The following is a 19,688-nucleotide window of genomic DNA, read 5'->3' as shown; positions in this document are numbered from 1 at the left end:
GAGAGCAAGGCTCATAAGACCAGCATGGGCCAGGGAGCTGTGTCCTACACAACTAGACTGCGAAACAACGGCTTGAACCGCAGGGAGGGGGCGGAGGGCAGGGGGGAGATGGCAGAGGGGCAAAAAAAAAAAAGAAGTTATGTATCTCTAAAGAGGGGTAAAGGACCGAGACTGGTGATAATGTTCAAAGCAAGTATGACCTTTAGTTTTAATGTTTTAGAAGATAAATGTATTCATGTATTGCTTTTGTAACCAAAAATTAATTTTTTAAAATGTAAAAGGAAACAAAAGGACAGGATATTTGGCTGCATGACTTTCAGGAGTAAAACAAGCCATGCCTACTATGAAACAACCTTCAAAGAGACGGTTGGGGAGCCTCAAGAAGCAATGAGGGGCCGTGAGCAGCTTGCTCGGGGTCTCTCATTTAACAGTGCCTGAAGGACCTGGCAATGGTTGGCAAGAGAGGCCACCCCACTGCGGTCTTCAATGGCCTCTCACTGAACTTCCTGCCCAAGCACCCACATGGCTATCCTACCCCTCTGATCAACACTATTTGACCGGAATACCATAAATTCTAAGTCACCCAGAATGTAAGCAGCATTTACAGGTCACTTGTCAGTTTCCTGCTTCTTGGCAGAAGCACTCAAAGAAATGCAGGCATTTCTCAACACTGTAGCCTGAGGCCCAGAAACAGCCTCCTGCTTCCCCAAAATCTTTCTGCCAGCACGTGTTTTGTCTTAGTTCCAACCTGCTATCTCAGAAGTCTCTTTTTTATCCTTTCTCTAACAGCATAGGGTCAGCATTTAATGTGATAAGTGCCAATACAGGCACTATGCTAGTAGACAATCAGAAAACATTTAGTCTAAATAGAAACATCTAGTCCAACTTGAGAGGACATACACGAAAGGTTTCGGAGCTCCTACATCTCTTCAAAAATGTGCACTGAGCTCCTACCATGTGCCTAACACTGATCAATAGAGATATGAGTTTCTGCCCTCCTGGAGGTTTCTGACTGCTTGGAAGATGGGCTTTCAATAAACAAATAATTACTCTACTACAACTTTGGAAAGTGATAAGCAGGAAAAGTAAGAGAGGCTATGAGGGAGAATGAAATAGGGGCTAGGTTTTGGGTTAGGGAGAAGGTCAGGAGACATTTCCCTGAAGAAATAACATCTAAGCTGAAACCTGAAGCATGAGTAGGACTTAAGTAAAACGTGAGCGAGGGGTTTGCTTGGAGGAGTGGAGAATTCCTGAAAGAGGGACCAGTAGGTACAAAGGCCCTAACGTAGGGACAAGCCTTGAGTATCTACAGAATGGTCAGAAGCCCAGACACAAAGGGAGAAAGTGGCAAAAAAAGTGGTCCTGGAGGGAGGCAGGTAGACATTGCAGGGTATTGTAGACCATATATGCGTAAATGATCTAGAGCCTCACCTGAAGCGCCATGGAGAGCAACCGAAGGCATAAAGCAGAGTGGCAGGGATCAGATCTGCAGTTTAACTGAATGGAATGGAACCAACCAATCAATTGCCTCATACATTCATGAAAATTAATTCATTTGAATCAAGCAAAAATTTCTTAAGTGCCTGTTGTAAACTTCCATTGAGTTTCTACAACAGGAAAGAGACAAGATCTGCAAACTTTATCACAATCGTTTTAGTCATTGAACACCTGCCAGGTGGTAGACACCAGAGATACCAACTGATCCCCCACCTGCACTTTACCCCGAGTCGCTGAACATCTGTTTAGGAAATTAGACACTTGGGTGAAACATGAAGGTATGCCAGATTAATGACCTGAAAGAGCTTCAGAGATTCGGGAGAGATGGATTCCTGGGGAGACAGTAGAGTCAGAATCAGATACGTAGAAATACTACTTCACACCTGCTAGGAGAGCTATAATTTTGAAAAAGGAAAAAAGTAGGGGGAGATACCAAGTGTTGGCAAGGATGTAGAAAACTGGAGCCCTTCTGCATTGCTGGTGGGAATGTCAAATGGTGCAGCCTCTGTGAAAAACATGTATGATCGAGCAGTTCCACTTCTGGGTACATACCCAAAAGAATTGAAAACAGGGACTCAAACAGGTACTTGTATGCCAACGTTCACAGTAGCATTATTTGCTGTAGCCAAAAGGCGGAAGCAGCCCAAGCATCCATTAATACACACACACACACACACACACACACACACACACACATACACGCACACAGGAATATTATTCAACCATAAAAATGAATGAAATGCTGGGACGTGCTACAACGTAAATGAATCTCAAAAACATTACACTAAGAAAAATAAGCCAGATACAAAAGGACAAACATGATTCCACTTATGTGAAATACGTAGAACAGGCAAATTCATAGAAAGAAAGTAGGTTAGAGGTTACCAGGGGCTGGGGGGAGAGAGGAATGAGCAGTTACTGCTTGCTTAATAGGTACAGAATTTCTGTTTGGGATGAAAAAGTTTTGAAAACATATAGTGATGATGGTTGTACATCACTGTGCAATGTCCTCACTGGCACTGAATTGTACACTTGAAAACAGTTAAAATGGCAAATTTTATATCTGTTTTGCCACAGTAAAAAACTTTTTTTAACTTTTTAAAAAGGGAATCAAGTACATAAATAGGACCATCTCCTCCATGTTCACTGGGTTCCTTCCAAATTGCCACTTTTCAGTTTCTGGTCCCCATGTCCCCGCATATACTGCTTCTTTTGCCGGAAAAGCTTCTTTCTCCTTTCAAACTCTACTCTTCCTTTAAGCCTAGCTTAGATGTTACTCAGAGAGGCCTTCCCTAATCCCTCTGCCCGATTTTCACTTTCATGCTGCCCTGTATCTTCCTTTCCCTTCCCTCTGCTTACACAGCTGCCATTAAATAAGTATTTGTGTGATCATATCTTTAATATCTACCTCCTCAGTAGGCTGTGAGCTCCAGGAGTGCAGACATCTGTCTTGACCACTGAGAGGAGACCAGCACCTAGCTCAGGGTCTGGCACACTGGGGATTCAATATATAATTTTAAATACATTAATAACTAAATGAATGTCTGCTGGGATTGAGAGTGGATTTCCTTGTAATGCCTTTTACAATGCTGTAAGTTTGATTAAATTATTTTTTTAAAAAAAGGAGGAAGGCAAGCAGCAGGGCAGAGGGAGGGAGGGGGGAAAAAAAAGGAGACACACCAGGGCTCTCATTCTTACATCCCTGGGCTCACTTTGTGCAGTCAACAGCAGCCTGTGAGAGCAGGAACCTGAGCAAGACGTTAGTACAATTTGTTTCTAGGTATATCTGATATATCACCAACCGTTCCGACCTTGGTCTCTAAATGTCCATCTAAATAAGTGATGTAATTGGACTTAGAATGGAACATCTCTTCATGGTGGCACCAGAACTGACAACCTCCCTATAGACAGCACACACTTCAGGGTTAAGCAGCATCCATACTAGAGACTAAGACATACTAATGTCAAAATGAGAAAGAGCTTTTACTTGTCTATTCAGAAAGCCAGTTCTTTGATAAGTACAATTAAGTTTTCAGCCCACAATCCAGTCTTCTCTCGTTTTACTTTTTTACATTGTACATATAAAATGAATAAACAGAAAGTACAAAGCATGCCAGTGACTAGACATTAGGAGACTTACGACTGTACATAATAGAAAATTCCATCAAACATGCTTAAGCAAAAAGAAAGTCCAGAGGTATGGCAGACTCCGGGGTACCTGATTCAGTAGTCGACACTGCCATAAAGAACACTTTTCATCTCTCTCCCCTGCCACCTACAGGGTTGTCTTCATCCTAAAACAGGCTCCCCTCATGCTTACAGGATGGCTAGAAGTTTCCCTGTTCATGGCAACAGAAGACAGAGACAGCTGCCCTGCACCACAGACTCTCAGTCCTTGCCTTCAACCTAACTTGGATGAATTAGGACACATGCGACCCCTTGGACCAATCATCATTTCTAGGGAAAGATCAGACATTAATTACAATCAGGGTTTGTCCCTGGGGTTGGGGATAGAGAGAAAATCTGAGCAAAACGGGGATTTTTGACCAGAAGAAGGGGATGCTAGGTAGGCAGGCAGGAGTGTTCACTACAACTAGCAAACCAGCATCTGCCCAGAATTTGAGTTCCAAGTAGTATGAGAGAAATCCAAAAACACTTTGAATTGCACACATCCACGAATCCACTTGTTCTTAACCCGTGTAAAGGATAAGAACACACTCTCTCCTCAGCAATTGGGTGGCTCACGACAGCAGTGCTGCTCGGAAAGCTCAGCAGCTCGGATTCTTGGTGGTGTTCTTGGTGCCCTGCATTCACCACCTTCCCAGAGAGAGAACGGTATTTCTCGGGGGTATCAGAGACTTAGTCCTGCATCTTAGCCGTCCTCTCCAGCCCCGGTTCATGCTGACCCCTGCGTGGGTCTCACTCTAGTCCTTCCCAATGCTCTTGAACACCCGCTTTGTCTTTTGAAGATGGGGCCTTTGTAAACGAGAAAGTGGCTCTGGTTCTCGGACCACAGGGTTGAGGCCTCATCCAAGGATATACAACAGGGGTTTGTATAGAGGACTGTGACAGTGATGTATTATTTTCTCTAATCGGTGGTTCTCCAATTTTACCAGGAATAAGAGTTGCCTGGGGAACTTTCTAAAAGGCAGATTTCAGACCCTATCCCTGTCTCGGGCCATGTGGCCTGGAAATTTGAAATTTAAACTCCCCAGCTAATTCTGATACAGGTGGTCCATGTGTTCTCTGACAATGCTTACTATCTACCTCATGCCTACTTGTGACAGTAATCAATGTTGCCATGGCAGCAGCCAATCTGAGCTACCTCCTGCTGCCTGCTGCCCAGGCAACAACTGACTTATTAAGTCTCTTCCTTGTTTGCTCACTCAAGGAGCCACTGTGAACAACAGCCTTCTGCTACTGCAGAAACTACACAATTGACCCAAACAAAGAAACTGATTTATGGTTGTAGAATCAGGGATTATAAATTCCTATGTCACCTCACCTTCCTGAGCACCAGTTTCTTAATCCCCTTATTGGTTCCAGTTCAGATGTTAGATACTCACCCTAAATGACTGCACTTCATTGACTTGAACAGGATGCAGTCCCCAAGACCCAGACAGTTTTTCTGTCACAAGCTGAGGTCCTCCCTTACCTGGCACCTATAGCACTCGTAACAAGGGTCCTATCGGGTTAAAAGTAAATAAATCTTCTTTCATTTGAGCGATAGGTAGTTGAGGCTATTACTTTACATTTAGCACATCGAAAGAGTTCTTTTCAACCAATTTTTTGGTCAGATACTACCGGAAAGGAAATTCATAATGGAGAGACTGGGTTAAGAGCTAGGATCGATAGCTAGTCCTTTAGCAGGTGTGGAAAAACAGAACAGTGGCCTAAACCCTGGGACCTGTGGCTGTGTTACCTGGCACAGGAGAATTAAGGTAGCAGACGGAATTAAGTTTGTCACCCGTCTGATTTTAAATAAGGAGAGCCACCTGAATTTTCCAGGTGTATCCTATGTAAGCACAAGGATCCATAAATGTAAAAAGGGAAAAGACAGAGGCAGTGTCAGAGTGATGAGATGTGAGAAAGATTTGACTGGCCATTGCTAGCTCTGAAGATGGAAGGGGGCCACGAGCCAAGGAATACCTGGCAGCCTCTAAAAGCTGGAAAAGGCAAAAGAAAATGCTGGAAAAGGCAAAAGAAAATGATTCTCCTCTAGAGCTTCCAGAAGGAACACAGCCCGGTGACACCTTGATTTCAACTCACTGAAACCCATTTCAGACTTCTGACCTCCAGTTTTCCCAGAGCCTTATGTTAGAACCAGGTAACCTGACTCAGAAAACCTGCAGGATTTTTTTGTTTTTTAAAAAATGACAGGTTACACTTTGGAGAGCCAAAGTCATGTATATTTATTTTTTGGTCCCTTCAATGTTGGTGTGTTTTGTTTGTTTTTCCCTTTTTTCTTAAATGAAGGATAATGTAGATGTACAGCTATGCAGAAAAATGCACAAATCATTTTCACAGAGTAAACAATGTGACCACTACCCAAATCAAGATATAAAATACAACTAGAAGCTTCAAAACTCATGTCATTGCCCCTCCACAGGTACTACTTCACCTCCCATGGATAATGACTACTCTGAGTGCTAAGTCCGTAGATGTTATTTTTGCCTGTTTTTGAACTTTGCATCCATACGTAATAATCATTTGTCTATTTTCATTGCTCTATAGTATTCCACTGTATGAGTATAACACAATTCACCCATTTTTCTTAAAAAGGGAAATTGTGGATTAAGAGTGGTTTCACCCCCTTCCAAGACTTCTCAGACTCTTTACCTGCTAATAAATAACTGTAAACCTCAAAGCAAAGCTAGAACATCCAGAATTTGCCAAATATATTCGACCATGAAACTATTTTTTTTCTACAAAGCATCTTATGAGACTAATATTTTGTTGGACATGCTTCAAGAAACCCTGGTCTGGAGCAATGGTTTTCAAACTATGTTCCTGGATACTGCATGATGAATGAGAGTAAGGTCAATTAGATTCCCAATTCTGCTTCAACACACCTCCACTTTTATCTATTTTAAGAAGGGATTCCATGTAGGGGTGTGTGTGTGTGTGTGTGTGTGTGTGTGTGTGTGTGTGTGTGTGTATCAACTGCCCATATGTCTATGTTTGAAAATAGTTTGGTTGCTTTAAAAAAATGTGTTTGAAAACTGCCAATCTCGGCTCCAGAGGACCGCTCAGAAGGCCCTTGCATAGACGCAGGCTCCATGCTACGAGGGCCTGTGGACCTTATCCAAAGCTCATTGCTTTTGCCACTGTTGTCATGCCAGGCTCTGTCAAAGGGCCATCCGTCCACTCTGATTCTCCCAGTGGAATTGTGGAAAGAACTCAAAAGAGATGATTGACAGTAGCTCAATACAGATCAGACAGCTTAGTCCACAGGCAGCTTCTGTCTATGGAATCAGATGCTGAAAATAGATCATTACATGCCACGAAAGTCTTAAATTTCTTCTAACCAGGCAACATGTTGCAGGGATTAAGAGCATGGACTCCAGAGCCAGACTCCTGGCTTCAACTTCAGGCTCTGCTGCTAACTAGCTGTGACCTCAAGCAACTTTCTCAATACCCTCAGGTCTTCGTTTCCTCATCTTTCAAATGGAGGTGAAGATAATAATAGCATCTACCTCACAGGCTTGATGAGGATTAAATGAGATCATATTTGCATAGCATTTGAGACAGGGCTGGGCATCTAGTAAGCACCATATAAATGTTTGTCAAATAAAACCAAAGTCTTTTCTTTCTACATGAACTCATGGGTGGCAAAGCCCAACTCCAGGAATTTTAATTCTTCTACCGTTCCGTGTTTTACCATCACTCTCAAGGTGATACTCTCTGTGGTCTCCTACACCCCTGGGTAGTTGGGGTCACATGGCCCTCCAAAATGGTGAGTGCTTACCAGACCTGGGGTTCTTTGGGATCAGCAACATTTCAAAAGCAATTTTGGGGATTCACAAAGGATGGCCATCTCTTAACTATGCCATTCAGAACATTAAAATAAACTGCCATCTACTATCATTACTAAGTCATGGAAGGCAATATAACACCAGAAAAGTAGGAAGGACATTATCTCAAAATAAAAGGTAGGGCTTTAAATTGAATTGATCTCAGTAAAAAATCACTCCCTTTTTCGCTTTTTTCCACTTCACCTTGAGGCAGTGGCCAAGAACTAACCCCTGCCTGTGCCCCAGCATTTGGCTAACATGGCTGTACGTGGCCATCTTGCATCTTCCTGAACACACTAGGCACTGTGACTAGACACCTCCCTGAATGTCCACACCTCAAAGCTAGCACTGAACACATCAAACTTTGCAAAACTGAAGGCATTTGCTAATGACCTCAGAGGGCACTGCAACGGGGAATTAGAAGGAGTCCATTCTGTTGTTCTCTGTAGAATTTGATGGGGCCATTTGGAAACTTGGTTCCAATTTCAAGGAGGCAAGAAGGACTCTGAACTACTTGGATGTGTTAGGACAAAACTTCCCAGTCCTCCTCCTGTGTCTTTCTTTACTCTCACACTACTAGCACACTCACATCACTTCTGACACCAGATGTGTGGGGTTTTTACCACACCAAGCAATTCTCTGTGACACCAGTGAGGTGTCCCACAATTTAACTAAATTCTGACACTATCTGCCTGGAGATATCATCCGATCCCAGAGGTTAAGGGCTCAGTCCCATGAGACTGCCCACCCCCCACCCCCACTTCAGATGCTAATCAAGTAGTAGGTCTTTGGTTTACCCACAACTTGTGTCCAACCTGGCTACAAACTGGAGATTCCCATGATGGCTTCCCCCTTGGACTTGATTATTCTATAGAACGGCTCATAGAACTCAGGGAAACACTTGCCAGTTTGTTAAAGGATACGGTAAAGGATACAGATGAAGAGTAATGTAACCACTGTGTTATAGGGCAAGGTCTGGGGACACCCTGAGCACAGGAGTTGGGGTGCATCACCCTCCCGGTACATGGATGTGCTCACCAACCTGGAAGCTCCTTGAACCCAATACTTTAGGGATTTAGGGGGAGGCTTTATCGCATGGTCATGATCGATCATTAACTCTGTTTCGAGTCCTTCTCCCTTCTTAAGAGAATGAGGGGTGGGGCTAAAACTTCCAAGCTTCTAATCATGGCTTGGTCTTTCTTGTGACCAGCCCTCATCCAGGAGCCCACCCAGAGTCACCTCATTAGAACAAAAGACACTCCTATCACCAGGAATTACAAGGGTTTTCAGAAGCTCTGTGCCAGAAACCAGGGAAAGAGACCAATATATATTTTCTATTATCTCTCACTGGGTGTGCAGTTTTTCTTCCCCAGACACAGTGAGAGAGGCCAGGAAGGGGAATCAGGGCACAGGGGCTGTCATACTGACCTTCCTGCTAACCCACTGTGTAATCTTTGGTGAGGCCCTTCACCATTCAGTGGCTTGTTTTTCTCTTCTACAAAATAGAGGCAGTAATACCTGCTCTGCATTTCTTAAGGTTGCTTTGGGAATCAAATAAGGAATGGCTGTGAATACTGTGTTAAAGCACTGTAAAGGAATGTTTACTTGTAACTCTCAGCCCCTCCTCCCTCCTAGTCCCAAGTTTCCCTAACAAGTTTATACCAAGGATTCCTTCCCTGCACCCTCCTCTTCAGCCTGACTAGAATTCCATAGCACAGCACTCCAGGACAGACTTCTATGCCTTGCGTTAAGAGCAGTGGGGGTAGGAAAGAGTCCATTCTTTCTCTTTCTCAGAGCCCTGGCTCCCTAGGTCTCTCCAGGATGGAGCGAACTGCTAAGTATTAAATACTCAGGAATCCACAAATACTCTTGGAATTCCAGTTTAGTAAGCCTGTTTGATAATGCTTCCTGCTAAACTAACAAAGGGTGACAGCAGAAGAATGCCGAGAGACATTCCATTCCCCAGCCACCAGGGAATCCTGGCAGCTCAACTTTCCAGTGTGTTATTATATCTGGAAGAAACTCGAGATCATTGGTTTTCAATTCTGGCAGAACATTAGAATCACCATGGGAGCTTTTAAAAAGTACCCCTGCCTGGCTGTACCTCACACCAATTAAATCAGAATCTTGGGGGAGAGACCTAGATATCGGTAACCTAAAAAAATGTTATTTTTCAATTACAGTTGACATACAATGTTATATTAGTTTCAGGTATACAACATAATGATTAGACATTTATACATAATTTACGAAGTGATCACCCCAATAAGTCTAGTACCCATCGGACACCATACACAGTTATTACAATATTATTGACTATATTACCTATGCTATATTTTACATCCCTGGGACTTTTTATAACTGGCAATGTGTACATCTTAATCCCTTCCCTGTTTTCACCCATCCCTCCAACCCCTCTCATATCAGGCAACCATCAAAATATTCTGTTAGATATCAGTATTTTTAAAGCTCCTCAGATGACTGAGCTGTGCAGCCCAGGTTGAGAACCACTGCTATAGATGATCCAAATCAAACACCTCATTTTACAGGAGAAAAAAACTGAGGCCCGGGAGTTTAAGAATTTTGTACAAAGTCATACAACTGATTGGAGTTTGAGATAGCAACTCAATAAGTTGATGATAATAACTGCTAATTTTTCTTAAGCATTTACTCTGGGCAAGAGTAAGTACCAAGCACTTTAAAACATAACCTCAAGTAATCATCACAATAACCGTATGAGAAAATTGAGGCCCAGGGAATTTAACTAGTTTGTTCAAAGTCCAAGCAACCAAACACTGGCAGAGATCCCGGCTCTACTGTTCAACCAAGTTTGAGCAGCATACAGACCACAAGCGCCCCTGCCTTTAAGGAATTTATAGTCTGTTTGGAGGGACGGGAAACAGGAAACAATTAAAACATAGTCTAATACGCATTGTAATAAAAGTAAACAATGTAAGGTCAAGGAAGGCACGTAACTCTAGGAAAAGTCAAAGAAGTCTTCCCAGAGGAGAGGTACTTGAAGAAATCTTAAAAGGTGAATGAAAAGTAGTTTAATGAAAAGGAAGGAAGGAGAGGAAGTGGGGCCAGCACGCAGAAAGACATGGTGACGTGAGAGCGCATGGTGAATGCTCAGAGCTACATAGTCATTCAGAACGACTTGGTAAGCACATTTGGGTGGAGCTGTTAGCAAGAGGTGAAATGGAAGCAGTACAGAGACCAGATCATTAGGAGTTTGAAAAAGGGAACTATCAAAGGATTAAAAACTGGACAGTGAAAGGATATAAATTTGTGGGTTTAAAAGATTATTGGAGGATATGACACCAAAAGCACAGACAACAGAAAAAGTAGACAGTACATCAAAATTAAAAACTTGTGCATCAAAATACACTATTAACAGAGTAAAAGGGCAACCGATGGAATGGGAGAAACTATTTACAAATCCTATATCTGATAAGGGGATAATATCTAGAATATATAAAGAACTCCTACAGCTTGACAAAAAAAAAACACACCCCAAAACAACCTGATTCAAAAATGGGCAAAGGACTTGACTAGACATCTCTCCAAAGAGGATATACAAACGGCCAGCAAGCCCATGGAAAGATGTTCAAAATGACCAATCATTAGGGAAACACACATCAAAACTACAATGAGATTCCACCTCACAGCAAGATGGCTATAAGCAAAACAAACAAAAAACCCAGAAAATAACGTGTTGGCAAGGATATGGAAAAACTGAAACCCTTGCGTATTGCTGGTGAGAATGTAAAATGGTTCAGATGCTGTGAAAAACAGTAGGATGATTCCTCAAAAAATTAAAAATAGAATTATTATACCCCGCCATCCTACGTCTATGTATGTACCTAAAAAAAATGGAAAGCGGGGTCTTAAAGAGATATTTATATACTCACATTCATAGTCAGGGCTCACGACAGTCTGCTCCCAATATTCCACAATGGCATATTGATTACTTGGAATTCAAGTTACTCTACCAGCAGCCAGTACCAGCAGGGCACCTTGACCCTCCCTTGTTTCTTTGAAGGCAAGAAACCAATCTCCTATGTAAAAGCTGTCCTCCCTGCACCTGAAGATACCCCTTATTGCTAAACAACTCATAGCCCAAAAACCTGTATAATCAAATCTTATTGCGTCTTTTGTAATTTACTACTTGTCAAGAGCGCCTGGAAAGGCAGTCGCCATATTTCAGTCTCTTCCTGAAAGTCAAGGGGACATTAACCCCCGGCAGGGCCCACAAGTGGGGAACAAAGTCCTGGCACACAGGTTCAGATAGAGTGAGTACCACAGCTTTATTTGGGACCAATGTACCTCCAGAGGCCAATGCTCTGGTAAACACAGAGGGTTATGTTATACAAAATAGAATAGAATTTAATAACAAACCAAGTCCCAGAGTCAATGAAGGTGGAGAAGGTCCCTGATCCGGAAGAGGCTACTGGGCCCACGACAGGTCTGAGGCGAGCTGGTCTTGCAAGGAAGAACTTCGGCAAGGCCCAAGGTATCGCAGCTTGCACCTCTCAGAGGACTCTGTCGGAGCACCCAGACAAACATCCCAGAGGATCCGGAGTGTCATGCTCAGAGCCTCACAGAGGGTCTTAGCCGGAGCACCCAGGCCCACCACTCACGGCATTGCTCTGGAGTTCTACTTTTATCCTCTTTTCCTTGGACTTGTTTACTTCTTAGGTGATAACCAGAAGTTGTTTGCCAGGAGTTGTTTATCTCTTAGGTGATAACCAGAGTTCTTTTGGTGAATTTTTTTTTTTTTTTAAGATTTTATTGGGGAAGGGGAACAGGACTTTGTTGGGGAACAGTGTGTACTTCCAGGTCCTTTTTCCAAGTCAAGTCGTTGTCCTTTCAATCTTAGTTGTGGTGGGCGCAGCTCAGTTCCAGGTCCAGTTGCTGTTTTCTAGTTGCAGGGGGCACAGCCCACCATCCCCTGTGGGAGTCAAACCAGCAACCTTGTGGTTGAGAGGACACATTCCAACCAACTGAACCATCCGGGAGCTCTGCGGCAGCTCAGCTCAAGGTGCCGTGTTCAATCTTAGTTGCAGGGGGCGCTGCCCACCATCCCTTGCGGGACTCGAGGAGTTGAACTGGCAACCTTGTGGTTGAGAGCCCACTGGCCCATGTGGGAATCCAACCGGCAGCCTTCGGAGTCAGGAGCAACCGCCTGAGCCACCGGGCCGGCCCGTGAACGTGTTTATCACTCAATTTTGTTATGCTCAGTTTCACACAAAAACATGTTTTTTATTTCACTCTTATCAGTCTCACATATGTGCGGCCATAGTCCTGTCCTTACTAGTAAACCACTTGTTTTGCAAACCTCAATTCAACATATATATTTTATATGCTTTATACACTACTTTGTTTAAATTCCTCATTAATGAGTATCTAAACCTTGCTTAGATTCCTTTCCACAGAGCAGTAACTTTTTTTTTGTTCTGTCAATTTCTCACAAATACATCTTTGACTAAAAAGTATAAAAAGGTACATGGTTCAATCATTTCTTTGAGCCTCATTTTATGATCTGAGTATCATATTGTCAACATAAGAAATGTCCAAACCTGTCAACAATTGCAGGGAAGCAAAATCTCAACAGATTAATAAAATGCGTCAGAGAACTGCAGTTTTGCAGCGTATTTTATACATTAGAATCAAAAGGAGACATAAGGAGAGTTACAAGAAATCCACTGGTGGTAAATTACGGAAGTGGGAGAAAGCAAAGTGGGAAATCTCTGGCATTGGATAAAAAGTAAAACGGAGAGACACAGAACTTGTTTACACTGGTGGGTACAGGATAGTTAATAATTAAAATTTATAGAACAGAGAAATGGTATGTGGGCAACAAGATAACAATGAGGGATTCTGTGGCCTTGTGCTCTGGTGGGAGGTTGTGTCCTTAGGGGTCTACAAAAGAGGATTACTCTGACATTTCAAAGGTATGTTATCCTAGATGCAAAAAGACAATAGACAGGCTCACTTAAGGTAAAGATTGACCTTTGTCAAGGAAACTACCAGCCTAGGACGTGACTACCCACCAAGACTGGCTTTTAGTTAGGAATTTTTATTTTCAGATCACCCTATGGGGTTACTTTTGATTCCTGAGTTTGTAGGGCCTGCCATGCTGTCCTCCTCTGAGCTTGTCAGGTTTAGTATGTGGCCCCTTTTGGTCCACAATATTATGATTCTCCTGTGCACATGTATTAAATGGGTTTTTCTCCTGTTAATATAGTGTTGCGTCATTTTTATTATTTTATTATTAGTCCAGTTGTAAGAGCTAAAGAAGGGTAGAAGGAGGGAATTGTCACCCCCCCCCAATAACAATGTAAAAGTTAATAAATAGAAATCTCATTTAAAATGAATCAGGAGGCTAGGAGAGAGGACTCTCATACATACATCACTCAACCCACACTACTGACCCCAACAAGAAAAGATAGAGCTTGCATCTCGGACAGGAAGTGATATGACTTTACTACCTCAGCAGGAGGAAGGATTTTTCCTTGCCCCAATAACAGCTCAGTCAATGGGAGTCTGCCGTAACTCACACAATGAAAAGACACTGTATTTCAAACTTTCAGTTTCCTCCAGTGGAATCTTTGTTTACAACAGCCCCTCCAAGTCCGTAAAATACCAGCCTCCTCCTTAGTTTCTCTGGACTTGTACATGCTTCACTATGAGATCACATGTCCTGAATTGCAATTCTTTGGTGTTCCAAAATAAACCCATTTTGCTGGAGAAATATCTGGCTATTTGTTACAGGTCAAAAGCAACATTATTCATAATAGACAAAAGGTAAACGCAACCCAAGTGATATATACATACAATGGAATATTATTCAGTCTTAGAAAGGAAGAAAATTCTAGTGCATGTTATAACATGAATGAACCTTGAATCTTATTATGCTATGCTAAGTGAAATAAGCCAATCACAAAAGGACAAATAGTGTATGGTTCCATTTATATGAAGTACCTAGAGTAGTCAAATTCACAAAGACAGAAAGTCGAATGGTGGTTGCCAGGAACTAGGGGGGGTGGAATGGGGAGGTATAAATGGGTACAGAGTTTCAGTTTGGGAAGATGAAAAAGTTCTACAGATGGATGCCGGTGATGATTGTCCAACAATGTAAATATACTGGATGCCACTCAACTATACAGGTTAAAATGGTAGGTTTTATGTTATGTGTTTTTTATCACAAGAAAAAATTATTGGAAAACATTGTTGGCAATAGTGTTAATAAATTAGAGGGATGAAAGATTCAATGAGGAGACCAGTTAGAAAGCTAAAGTCCAAGGGCCAAACCCAATAAGAGCCTGATGATGTAAGAGAGCGGCAGGGGGAGATGTAGGGTAGAGATACTAGAGGTGCTTGGGAGGTGACTGGCTGGGGGAGGAGCGAGGGAGAACGAGGGACAGATGAACGACGGTGTCCCGCACCAAGACAGGGACATAAGGTGGTGGGAGAAACGGGTTACTGAGAAGGTGGTGGAGTTCAGCTTGGGACACGCTGAGTCTGAAGTGCCAGGGGAACGTCCAGGTGACAATATCTCATAGGAAGCAGACATACAAATCAACCTCAAAAGATTGGATTTTTTTAAAAGTATGATAGTAGTATTATCATAGTGGTTATTTTTCAAGTTTGTATATTTTACAGAGAATGGGGGTAAATGGTGCAGGATTGATGGTTGTTAGGGCTGGGTCATAGGTACATGCGGATTCATTATGTGAGTCCGTCTGCTTTGGGGACTGTTCAAAAATCACCATAATAAAAACTTTAAAAAGCAGCAATTTGGCAATTGCAAAGCTAAACATAAATATACTATACCGTCCAGTAATCACCCTTCTTGGTATTTACCCAACTGACTGGAAAACACATCTACACAAAAACCTGCACATAAATGTTTATGACCGTTATATTCATCATCACCCAAAACTGGGAGCAACCAAGAAAGCCTTCAATAGATTAATGGATGAACAAACTATGACACGGCCATATTATGGAATATTATTCAGCAATCAAAAGGAATAAGCTTTTGTAATGAAGAGAGATACAAACCTATAGGGTAGAGATCAAAACATTATTATTCACAGTAAGACTACAAAGTACGACCATTTAGTGAGCCTCTACTCCATGGCAGGCGCTTTGCTGGGCTCTTCATGTGCGTAAGTTGTATTTTTCATGACAATTCTCATTTTTCTAAGGCTCAGAGATGTCAGACGTCTTGCATGACTAGTGATAAGCTTTAGCTTACATGAGCTATCGCAGAGGGAGCAAATAAAGCAAGAAGATAAAAGGGCTAAACAAGGAAAAGTCCAAATAGTTGGACCATTGACATTCGAGAATAAGTAGAGGACCCTATAAATAAAGAAGGTAGTAAGTAGAGTGCTTGGCAAACCAAGAACAGAGAGTCAAGAAGAAAGGAGTGACTCACAGTGGCAAATGCCATACAAAATGCAAGCAAAATAGCAACTGTAACCTGCTCACTGGAATTTGGAGTCAGGAGGTTGCTGTAGCCTTGGGAAGAATCACTGGAGTAGTGGGGACAGAAATGAAGTTGAGAGTGAGTGGTAGCCAATGGGGCCTACGTTTTTGACAAGCTATGCTATGAGGGAACTTGAAAGATTGGCATGATATTGTGATTTATAATCAGAAATATACATATATTTGGTCTTTGTCTCCTTTCTGCCAGAGAGCTCCTAAAACCCTTGAAATGTCCTAAGTTAGGAGAACATTAAGGTGTGTTTTGTTATGTCAGTGAATAACTTTGGAAAGCATTTAAGGATGGGGGCTGGTTGCCAGGAGAACCAATCAAGTGATTAGAGGGGTGGAACTTTCAGTCCCAACCCCCTGACCTCTGGGGGTGGAGAGGGGCTGGAGGTTAGATCAATCTCCAAGAGCCAATGAGTTAATCAATCATGCCTATGTAATGAAGCCTCCATGAAAACCTAGAAGGATGGGTTCAGAGAGCTTCCTGGTTGGTGAACAAGTGGAGATTTGGGGAGAGTGGTGTGCTCAGAGAGGGCATGGAAGCTCCTGCCCTTTTCCCCAGACCTTGCCCTATGCGTCTCTTCCATCTGTCTGTTCCTGAGTTATACATATTTTATAACAAACTGCTAATCCAGTAAATAAAATGTCTCTCTGAGATCTGTGAGCCGCTTTAGCAAATTAATCAAACCCAGAAAGAAGGGGTTTGTGGGAACCTCTGATTTATAGCCAGTCAGTTAAAAGCACAGGTAACAACCTGGGCTTATGATTGGCATCTGAAGTGGGGGGCGCGGGGCGGTCTTGTAGGACTGAGTTCTTAACCAGTGGAATCTGATGCTACCTCTGGATAAATAGTGTCAGAATTGAGCTGAATACACCCAGCTGGTGTCCAAGAATTGCTTGGGGGTGTGGGGAAACCCCCACACATCTGAATTGGTCCCAGAACCTTAACTGGCTAATAGCTAGAGGAAAGTAGCCACAATGGTGAGAGAAACCTGACTGTTTATGTGTGGTAGGGAAAGAGCCAGAGGACAGACTGAAGACAAAGGAAAAGGAGATGGTGATTATGAGGCAGGGTGCCCAGGAGAGATGAAGTCTAGCACGCAGGTGAGGGAGTGCCTCAGACAGGAAGAGGGGCGCCTCCATACAGAAGGGGAAACAGGAGGCCACTCTTGGGCTGGGGCTTAGAAAAGAGACCCAGGGAGCCATGACATCAGCGAGCACGTGAACTGGGAATCGGGGAAGTGAGCAGGCTGAAGGCAAAGAAACTCTAGCCAGAGACCAGTATGTTGGCATTTCTGAGCTGAGTCAGTCATAACAAGGTCCAGGGTGTGCCTGGCTGAGGCGGCAGTTACGTCACTAGGGTTACAAGTTCAAGAATTATGAGTTAGGTGATCCTCAGGAATAGATCTAAGGTGGAGAAAAAGCCTGGTGGGTTCTATGCTAAAAGAGATCAAGAGAAAGCAGTTCCTTGGCCTAACACAGAATCACATTTTGGGATTTTAAAAAATAATTCTAAGTCTTAACTCATGGCTAATCTAAATACCTTTTGCCAAAATGTGAATCCATAGCTTCCTCAAGGGTAGACCAAACATTTAGAAAAAGTAACAGACTGAAACTGTGAAGCAGGAACCTGTACCATAAATTCTAGCTCTGTCAGCTACAAAATGGGTTAAATCTATCTTTCTGAGTTAGACTGATGCCTAGTTTTCATTCATTCATTCATTCATTCATTCATTCATTCAACAAGCATGCCTTCTTTCTGCCAGGTACTTTGCTAGGCCCCGGGGATTCGAAAATGAATCATCTATGGTCTTTATGGAGCTCACAAACAAGTACAGGAGCCAACCCTGACACAAAATGAAAACTCTAGAGCAGAAGAAGGTAGAGAGTGTACTGGGATTGTCTGGACACAAAAAAAGGAACCTAGTTTTGAGGGAAGCAGAACAGAAGAGCTGACACGTCAATGAACCTTAAAGAAGGAATAGAGTGCACCAGGCTGGGAAGTGTATGAAAGGCATTCTAGAAAGAGGAACAGCATGAGAAAGGGCATTGGGGGCCCAGAGATAGGAAATTTAACAATCTGGTTTAGCAGAGCAGCAATTCTTAAATGGCAATTTGTGCAAGAATCAGCCTCCGTATCATTAAAATGCAGATTCCCAGGCCCCACCAGCAACTGATTCAGTGGGCCCCAAAATCTGCATTTTAAAACAAGTATCCTCAGTGATTCTGAAGAAGGTGGTCCACGGACCATACTGAGGAGCCCTGAGCTAGGATACAGGGTGCACGGTAGAAAGAAGGAGAAGGGGTAGCGGGGAAGGCAAAAATTTTGGTCAGGACCACATTGTGCTAAGATCCTGGATTGTCTGGATCGCTACTTAGAGGCAGTGAGGCACTCTTTGGGAGTGCCCTGATGGCATCTGTTTTAGAAAGCCTAGTCTGGAGGTAGTACTGACAAGAGTCTGGAGAGGAGGAGGGTCTCTGCATCCTCTTCCAGGGTCAGTGCATTATTTGGAGATCAAACCACAGGGGCCCTGATACACTGCACACTCATTAGCTGGGGGCAGCCAGGACATCCTTCGGCTCCTAGGAGACAGAATCTCCCCTGAGCAGATGAACGGGAACAGCCACAGTGGCCAACGTAGTGGCATGGGCCTACGCAGGATCCAGGCTGGGGGACACTCCCTGTCGTTCTGAGCCTGTGCTGAGTCATCTGTCACAGGAACAAGCTTCTCTGAGCTCCCGGAATCTTGTTTCACAAGCTGCTGCTCGGCTTCATGGCTTCCCCTTGGTTTCCAGGCCGAGAAAGGAGAAAGAATAAATATTAACCAAAGGTATGTGAGGGCTAGGTGTCCAGGGATCCTCCCCTTGCCTCTCCTTACTCCCTACCTTAGAAGCTAGGATAAACGGCTGATTTTCCTTTCATGATACTGTTGGCCACTCCTGCAGAAAAAGGGCAGAGGTGAGCACCTCTCAGAACAGATACGAGGCCGTAAGGGACTTGAGGATAACCTTTTCTCCTGGAAGGGTACCCAGGCTGACTAATTAATGTGACACTCACATCCCCACCCAGGCCTGATCCTCCAGGGAGGGGCTCTCAGCACACCAGACTGCTTCTCAGGGTGACTTCCTGGTTCATTGGCACCAAGGGGTGACCTTGCACAAAGTTGCTCCCTCTCTTGGGCTTCAGCTTCTTCTGTAAAATGATGGAGTTGGACCCACACGCAGTCCTTTCATTCCATGAGCTAAACTGATTGGGCTGAACACCCTCTGCTGCATGACTCCTTCCTCCAATGTCCTTAGGAGCGTTTAAATCACTTAAAACCCTCATCATCAGTTCCGCATGGGGACGGTACTAATACATGGAGACCACACAGGTTTGTGGTTAATATTAGATGAGATCACCAAAGAAAAAGTGCATTGCAACTTCCCTGCAAAGTGCTCCACAAACGTTAGACCGTTAGACTGGTGGACAGATACTTTTCAATTCCTAGCTGAGCTTCTGGCACAAAATAGGAACTTGGAAGTAAATGAATCGAGAAGCGCCAAGCTTTTTGGGCTATACTGCCCCCTGGTGGTAGCCAAGAAACGTGCAGGGTTTCTGGCCTCTCGGGTGCTCTTGGGGCTTGCTTATTGGGGGAAGATCGGGGCCGGCTTGGAAATTCAAGGTTCCCGCCCCCA

At 43.4% G+C, this 19,688-nt stretch overlaps 1 protein-coding gene across 1 annotated transcript in view; it reads right to left on the bottom strand.

Annotated features, from left to right (window-relative positions):
- Window positions 1-19,688, bottom strand: part of NT5C2 (5'-nucleotidase, cytosolic II) — a 119,244-nt gene that overhangs the window by 82,278 nt on the left and 17,278 nt on the right. The window lies entirely within an intron of this gene.

Source organism: Rhinolophus sinicus, chromosome 15 (assembly GCF_057876585.1).
Source record: "Rhinolophus sinicus isolate RSI-liver-muscle chromosome 15, RSI-T2T, whole genome shotgun sequence".
In the NCBI taxonomy this organism is placed as follows: Eukaryota; Metazoa; Chordata; class Mammalia; order Chiroptera; family Rhinolophidae; genus Rhinolophus; species Rhinolophus sinicus.
The sequence above is the reverse complement of the archived record's forward strand: the minus strand, read 5'-3'. Positions and strand labels throughout refer to the sequence as shown.